This window comes from Pinus tabuliformis, chromosome J (assembly GCF_031772625.1).
Source record: "Pinus tabuliformis cultivar Carrire ecotype Pingquan chromosome J, CPIR1, whole genome shotgun sequence".
NCBI lineage: Eukaryota > Viridiplantae > Streptophyta > Pinopsida > Pinales > Pinaceae > Pinus > Pinus tabuliformis.
The window spans coordinates 780,616,122-780,625,098 of NC_142295.1; positions in this window are offsets into that span (position 1 = coordinate 780,616,122).

The window sequence follows — 8,977 nt, forward strand, 5'->3', positions numbered from 1 at the left end:
ATGCTAAGAGTTCCATGAGATCTGTGGGATCAAACCTATGTATCTGGCCTCCTTTGTGTGGCCTCCTCTGTTCCCTGTCTTCTTCTTTATCTATTTCCTCTTCCTCACTATGTGGTCTGTATTCCTCCTGTTCGAAGGTGTTTAGTATTAAACCCTAGGGAAGTGTAAGGTAGGGGGAATATAGTTTTTAGGGAATAATAAATGGGGAAGGGTAAATATGAAGATGATGGGTGAAGGGATATATGTATTGGAGAGGGATATATGGTAGTAGTATGATAGTTTGGGGATGGGGGAAATTGTTTGCAATATAGGGGTTTGGGAGCCTAGGTAGTTTTATCACCTAGGTATTAGGGTTTTGGGACAAAGGGTTAAAGGGTATCTGGGATAAAAAGATTTAGGGAAAGGGAAGGAGGGTGGAAGGGAGTGTGCAAAAGCGAATGAGAGTGGAAGGTAGTTGTTGGGGGAAATATCAGGTTTAGATGTAACAATTGAGCTAAATCTTCAATAAAACCTTTCAAACACTTAGGAATTGTTTTGAGGAGGGGGAAAAGCAAATCCCTTAGTTGCTACTTACTTGCGTTGAGGTTGAAAACATTTTGGAGGAGCTGAGGAGGTGACTGGAGTGTTGCTGGACAAATGCACAATGCCAATGCAGAGTGCATAACGCCTCAGGCAAACGTGCAACACCTTAAGGGAACGTGCAACACCTTAAGGAAATGTGTAGCGCTAGGTAAATGTGCAGTGTGAGAAGAGAACGCACAATTCCAAAAGGAAATGCACAATGCCTGCCCTTTTTTTGCTTATTTTGCCTAGAACTGTGAAAAGGCTCTCTTGGGGTTTGCTCAATGAGTGCTAGGAGGAAAATGAAGGTGAGTTTGAAGCCAAGAAGTCCTTTATAGGTGAGTGAGTTTGATATTTTGATTTTCAAACCCACTTTCTAATGTTTTAGTTGACCCCTTTTTTAAACTCTTTTATAATTTGCTTTTTGACCTTTTTCTTTGTAGGTGGATGATGCTGAAGGTTTGAAAATGTTTACTTTGACTTTTGTTTGGATGATATTAGAAATGGAGTTTGAGTAAATAGCTAAAAATAGTGACTTATTACATATGATAAGCATAAAATTACATAAATAAATAAAATTTATTACATCTCTTTTGAAATAAAAATTACAAACTGGAATAAATTTCTTGCTTAAAATCAAAATTGGAATTTTAACAACCATGGTTACATGCTTGTAAACCCTTATTTAATTGAAAAAGGGATATTATTTTCTTCACTCTCATACTTTGTTGGCCTAAGGCAGTGAAATGGTGTTTTATTAGACCTTGGAAAATAAAACCTAGTGACCTAATGGGACCTTGAATGACTAGACTCCAGGTGGACTTGACTAACATAAAACATGATGAAATGAGCTTTTATAGTCAATGTATGCTCATCAAGACACATGAAGGTGGGCCAAAAAATTTTGATTTTTGAGAGAGGATGAGGTTTTAACTTGGGCTACCATCAGCAAGTAAATTTTTACATGATGACCTAGGTGGAATGATAAAAATTTCAACATGGGACACTAATATGATATAAAAGAGGAGTTTTGATCACTGATAGCAATATGCAAATACTGACTCTAACAGTTCCCAAGTCTAAAAAAAATAAGGGTAGTTATGAGGGCATGCAAGCTAAGGAGTGTCAGGGCATGGTAAGGAATGAAAAGTCATGATAACACATGCCATATAGTGTCAATGAATTTCTATGAGTGTTTGGGAGTTTCAGGCTATCACAAGGGAGAACTAGGTCAACGTGCATGGAAATTAACAAATAAAAGATTCTGCGAGGGAGTGTCAGTGAATTCTAGGTTCCCCGTGGACGAAGTGTGTTAGGAGAATTTAAGAATAGGACGTGCAAGAGGAAAGTATATGATTGTGGTAAGGGGATGGAAAAAGTAGTTTCAGAAAAAGGGAGACTTTGGGATGGGCACAACACTATTTTTTCAATGACTTGGTTGGGTTCCCAAGTCACAAAAAAAGTAAGGCTATCTATGAGGGCATGAAAACTAGGAAGTGCCAAGGTGTGCATGGAATTACAGGAAGTTCTAACACATGCTATAAATTTCCAAGTCATGTTAGGCATGCTAAGACATTCCAAGTGCTAAGGCATGCCAATATGTGATAGGTTCTAAGATGTGACACCAATGCATGCTAGGTATTTCCAGGGAAACACAAGGGAGGACTATCTTCAATTTCATGGAAACGAATGAATAAGAGTGTGTGACAGGGAGTGTTATAAATATTTAGGTGTAGGGAGTGACAATGTATGTTAGGCAGTACTAAGGAATGAAAGAGTGCTAGGAAAGCATGTTAATGTGTGCCAAGTGCCAGGGTGTGCCATTGTGTGCCAAGGAGTGTTAGCGAGTGCTAGGGAAACATAAGGGAGAACTAGGTCATAATGCATGGAAATGAATGAATAAGAGTGTGTGAGAGGAAGTGTTAGCAAGTTCCAATTGTTCTAAGGAGGAGTGATGAGGTATGTTGGAAAATGTTAAAGAATGCTAGAGTGTTAGGGTAGCATGTGGCCAAGATGTGCCAACTTTTGAAAGGAAGTATTAGTTGGGAGTGCCAAGGAAACAAAAGGGAGAACTACATCAAAATGCATGGAAATGAACAAATAAGAGTTTGTGATTAGAAGAGTTAGTGAGTTCTAGGTGTGCTAAGGAGGGAGTGACAAGGTATGTTAGGCAGTGTTAAACCTTGCTAGAGGCCAGGGTGACATGCCAAGATGTCATAGGTGCTAGGGTGTACTAACATGTGCTAAGGATGCTAGGAAACACAAGGGAGAACTAGGTCAAAATGCATGAAAATGAACGAATAGGAGTTTGTGATCGGGAGTGTCAGCTAGCTCTAGGTGTGCTAAGGAGAGAGTGACAGGGTATGCTAGGTAGTGCCAAGGAATGCTAGAGTGTTAGGGCGAAAAGCCAAGATGTGCTAGGTGCTAGGTTATAAAATTGCATGCTAGGGAGTATTAGAAGGGAGTGTTGGGGAAACATAAGGAAGAACTAGGTCAAATTGCATGGAAATTAATGAATAAGAGTGTGTGAGAGGGAGTTTCAATGAGTTCTAGTTGTGTTATGGAGGGATTGACAAGGTTATATGCTAGGTAGTTCCAAGGTATGCTAAACTACCAAGGAATATCTAGAAGTGCTATGGGGTGCTAGGGAGTGTCAAAGCATGCCAATGAATGTAGGGGATGTTAACACATGCCACATATTGGCAAGGAATTCTAAGACATGCCAGGTACTATGGAATGTTAAGATGTAAACTGTGTTGTTTAGTTTTTCTATGACCATAGTTGGATGTGATGACACTTGCCTTGGTAACTTATTAAGTGGGATGAGTTGAGATTGGACATGAGTAGCCTAATATGAGTTACAATTAGTTCTTAGGTGAAAAAGGCATATGTTTAATTTCCATGACACATGAGAATCTGGGTTTCGTCTTAGAATCTTTGATGCGAACACACTCAAGTGCCACAACACATCTACTTTGTAGAACAAAATCTACACACACAGGGATCAACTAGTTCACATGATAATTTTTAACATTTTCAAACCCTTATTTGTTATATTACAAACTATAATAGAATAAGCTAGATCTCCCATACTAGCGATCATGGCCCGTTACAATCACACTGATACAAGGAATACAACTAGGACTTTGTGTTATTCCTTTGACAACCAATCTACCCTGAAAAAGACAACACTTGACCTACTTGATGATGGTGGCCACAGACAACCCTTTCAGTCCACATGTCTTGAAGACATCTGCAGGTCCTCTTACCTCCCATTTTGCAACTCCTCAATCTGCCTCTATCAATGAACTCAAATACTTTAGGTTACTAAACTTGGATGAATTTTTTTTTCTCTCTAGCTACCTCCTTTTTCCTTCAAGGTATGAGACACTTAGGGTCTTTGAATAATTGTTCACAACTCCATTTGTGAATAAGTCTTTGGTCTACCCATTGTTTCCATACTATCGCTCCAATATGACAAGTCTAGGGCTATGGAGGTTTCCCTTGTTCTCACTAACTCAATCCACTATAATACACTTAACTAAGGCTAGTTTTCTAGCCCACTTGACTATTACTTTAGTCCTTCAAAGTCTACACGTGCTTAAGCCCAATACACCTACCCTTCTACTAGTCTTGTTTTCCTTCAAAAGTATAGGACATAGGGCTCTTCTTTGATAGTCACCTAACAACCCTTCAACTGTACTTGAAATGCCATCAATTTTCCCAACCACAGTCAATTATTTTATGGATTTAGGGCCCACAACAATTCCCTCATCTAGGGCTCTTTAAATATGTCACCTAATAGTGATTTGAGTTCTCTCAAAATCACTGTTCTTTTGTATAACTTTCTTTGTTGTCCAATCTATGAAAAAATCTAAACTACTCCTCTTATAATCCTTCTAAAAATATATAGATCACTGAAATAGGGTCACAAATCATCCACTAATAGTCCATTGACTATGCATTTATAGGTTGCTTCGGATCTTTGTCCAAAACTCTATGGACAATCCACCAAAATCAACTCCTCTTCATGTCAATCTGTTCCTCATATGGAAAATTTATTTTTCTCAATCTTCTACATAGGTTCCACCCTCCTTTCGGCCTGCTATCTCCACACATACTTTTTCAAACCATCCTCCAGATCTGTGTTCTATATTGCAAAGATAAACCTCACTCTAAGGGTCACACCCCCTCTTCTTCTACATAGATTTGTCATAGTCTTAAAGGCATACCTTATGGATTGAACATGCTAGGAAACCACCCTAACTAGGGCATTATACTTTTGTTCTAATTACTTTAGAACAAACCCTATCCACTTATAGAAAAAAAAAAACTCTTGCCTCCATAAGAGACTCGGCCTAGCTCATATGGATCTATAGATTCTAGGAATTTATTTGATTGAATCTTGACCTGAACTTTAGATCTATATGACCCTTAAACTACGATTACCTTAGTCAATATTACACCTGCGACTAATTTTGTTCTGGCCCTAAATTCCAGTGTAGGCCCTCATCCATTTGTGTTGGTATTTATCACAAAACTTATGGCCTACTAACCACCACAAGATAGGGTCAGGGTATCAACCCTCTCTGCTATTTCATAATTTGATGTGGCCTTCACACAGAAACACCACTCAAATCACACGCCAAAATTCTCATGATCCGCCTCTCTTGAGCTCGATCTACTAAAAGAGAACCAAAATACACTATCCTACTTCCTAGCTTGAACCCATTAAGGTATGCGACATTCTTGTGAACCCTCACATGATGACCTTGCTCTTGGTGGATAATCATGGCCTCCCTTTAACAACCCTTACTCAGCGCTCTAACTCGACCTACTTTAGGACTACATCTATCCTCGGCTCCTTGATTAAATGAGGTCCTTCTCACTTGATGTTCTTGCATTCATACTAAGGCCTCCTTAAATATATTTTCCTAGCCACGCCTCTTAGTAACCCTCTAGAACTTATGGATTTTGTCCACTTAGACCTTAGGAAATATTGATATTCCTTTTTAATTTTCTTTTAGATTTTAAACCCCATATTAGGTCCAAAATCCCTTCACTTGGGTTCTTTGCCCACAAAGCCTTTTGTGACCAAAATCACAAACCCATCTCACTAGGCTTGTGGAGTGCCTCCCAAGCTACACAATTCAACAACATAGTCTAGTTGTAGTAACCATAACTTTGTCAAGCTCTTGTAGTCAAGCGAGGACTTGGTTGGGTTCCCAAGTTGCAAATTAAGTAAGGGTAGTTGTGAGCGCGTGATAACTAGGGAGGGTTAGGGCATGCCAAGGAACGACAAGGTGTGCTAACACATTCCAGACAATGTCAATGCATGATGAGGAGTGTTAAGGAGTGTTGAGGCATCACAAGGGAGAACTAGGTTAAAAAGAATGGAAATGAACAATTAAGAGTGTCTGCGAGGGAGTGTTTGTGAATTTAAGTGTTCCAAGGACAAAGTGTGTTAGAAGAAGTTCATAACAAGACTGCAGGAGGTGAGCATAGGGTTGAGACAAGGGGCTCGACAAAGTAGTTTTAGACAAAGGGAGATTTTGTGCTCAACACAACACTGTTTTGCATTTATCTATTATTTTTATATGACATGTGGCACACTTTGGCTGAATTCTCATGTTTTAAACTATTTTAGACAATTGCATATTGTACATTGTTGTTCTTGCAAACGCTTGGTTAATTCTTTATTGTTTATATGAACTGGACCTATATGTGAAATATTTCTTGTGTAAGCTATGTTGCTTAGTTACTTTATGAACATGGTTAGATGTGATCCTTGTTTTGGTAATTTCTTAAGTGGGACACATTGAGCTTAGACATGAGTGGCCTAAGATGAGTTATAGGCAGTTCTTAGGTTAACAAGGCACAATCTACTTGTAGTAGGTACAATTGGTCAAGTTATTGTAGATAAAGTAAGCCAATGTCACATGAACTACAGTAGCTAAGGACATGATTGTGTTCCCAAGTCATGAAAACATGTAAGGCTAGTTGTGAGGGCATGAGTGCCAAGGCATACAAGGGAATTCTAACATGTTCCAGATAGTTTGAAGGCATGTCAAATATGTTAATATGTGTCAAGTGCTAAGGCATGCCAAGATGTTCAAGGGTGTGAAAATACGTGTCAAGGACTGTCAAGGCAACAGAAAGGAGAAACAAGTTAAACTACAAGGAAATGAACACATAAGAGGGTTAATAAGTCACCAATTTACCTTTTCCAAGAGGGACATGCTAGGCACACCAAAACTAGGTGCCAATAGGTGCCATGTTCCAAATCCTCCTTTGTTACTTATCATATACTTTGAAATAATTAATCTCAAACAAATTTAATATTAAACCATTCCAAAGCATACTAAGGCATCTCAATGAATGCTAGACATGCTAGGACTTGCCAAGTGGAAACACACGCTAAGTTCCAATGTGTGTTAGGGAGTGACACACATGTTATGAAGTGGAAGGGCATGTCGAAGAGTGCTAACGTGTGCCAGAGAGTGTTAATGCATGTTGAGGAGTGTTAGGTAGTACTAGGGAAACAAAAGGGAGTATTAGGTCAAAATTCATTAAAGTGAATGAATATGAGGTTTTCCATGGAGTGTCAATGAGTACTAGCTAGCATGCCAAGGAGGGAGTGATAAGTTATGTTAAGCACTGGTAAGGCATGCTAGGGAATACCAGGGCATGTCAAGAAGTGCAAGAGTGTTATAGGGAGTTCCAGTGTGTGTTAACATGTGCCAAATAGTGCCAAGGCATGCCAAGACATGCCATATGCTAAGGCATGCTAGTATGTGCAGGGTGTTAGGGTATGCCAATATGTGTCAAGGAGTTTCAAGGCAACAAATGGAAGAACCAAGCTAAAATGAAAGGAAATGAACACATAAGAGGGTTAATAAGCCATGACTTTATCTTTTTCAAAAGGGGCATGCTAGGAACACTAATAATAGGTTCCAATACATGCCAAGTGCCAATGTGTGCCAAGTGCTAATGTATGTTGATGCATGCCAAAGTGTTCCAGGGCATGGTAGGGACTACAGGGCATGCCAACACCTACTAGGAGAGTGCTATGCTATGCTATGGCCTGCCAACATATGCTTGGGTGTCCTAGTCATGGCAAGATGTTATATGTATAAAGATGTTCCAAGACATGCGAGGTGCTAAGGAATGTTAGTGTGTGCTAAAGCATGTTAAGGTGTGCCAAGAGTGTTGAGGAGTGTTAGGTATCTCTCATTAATACAATTGACAGAGCTTGGTTATGTATTAAATAATATAGTTCCTACGCACACTAGTGGAACTTTATCTAAAGGGAATTTGTTAGATAATAAACCTAATAAAGATGAATCATGTATTGACTCACAAGAGAACTATATTCTCATTACTTGAGGGAAATTATACACACTAATTACTTATTAACAATTGAATAAAACTAACCACTATGGCATTGGACACATAATGAAGAAAAATCCATAACAATGGTATTAAATCGTTATCTTTTGACAAAAGATATAGTAACATGCACATAACGTCATTAAAAACTCATTGAAATGATCAATGGTTATAAACATTTTTTGACCGTCACCAAAAGTAACCAAAAAGAGCATTGGTGAGGGTCAATAAAAGATCATCACTAGAAGTGTCACCAAAGAGAGAATTAGTGATAGGCCTTTAACAAACCTCACCAAAAGTGTCACTAAAAATGGCTTTGGTGACAAGCCTTAAAGGACCATCACTATATGCACTTACAACAACACTTTTCTAAGGACCGTCACCATATGAAACATTGGTGATGGACCTTAAAGGTTTGTCACATGCATGACCCTCACCAATGAATTTTTTTGTTGTAGTGCCTTGACATTTGAAGTTGATGGTGGCACTCAAACAAAAGGCAATTCTAAACTTACCTTAATTTTTGAATGAAATTCTGCATGAGATTTCTAGAAGATTTAAAAGGTCCAAAGATCAAGCTTTGGTGGTAAGACACTATTGTCTTATAAAATTGATAGTTGTCAGAGAATTGAACCGAGTTCACTTAAGTTGGAATGAGTTTGTGGGAAACACTAAGCTTCCACTGTGAATTCAAACACTTACTGTAGAATATGAGTGACCAACAAAAAATGAAGAGGCCAACATGGCAAGGGAAGGAATTACACAGGGACAAGCCAAGACCCTAGCTCTACAAAATATTATCAGGGCCAAAAAGAGAATAGCTTCCCTTTTGGTCTCCCTACCTGCTAAATGAAGAAGGTCATCTAGACTAGCTAAAACAAGGAATCCTATGGATTCTAGTGTGTAGATGATAGAAGAAAATACATCCCAGGAGTTTCCTGATATACAAGAAACTCATCAACACCAAGTGCATGAAGAAGAAATAGCCCAAGTATTGGAAGGGTTGGGAACCTTTTTGAGTTTTGTG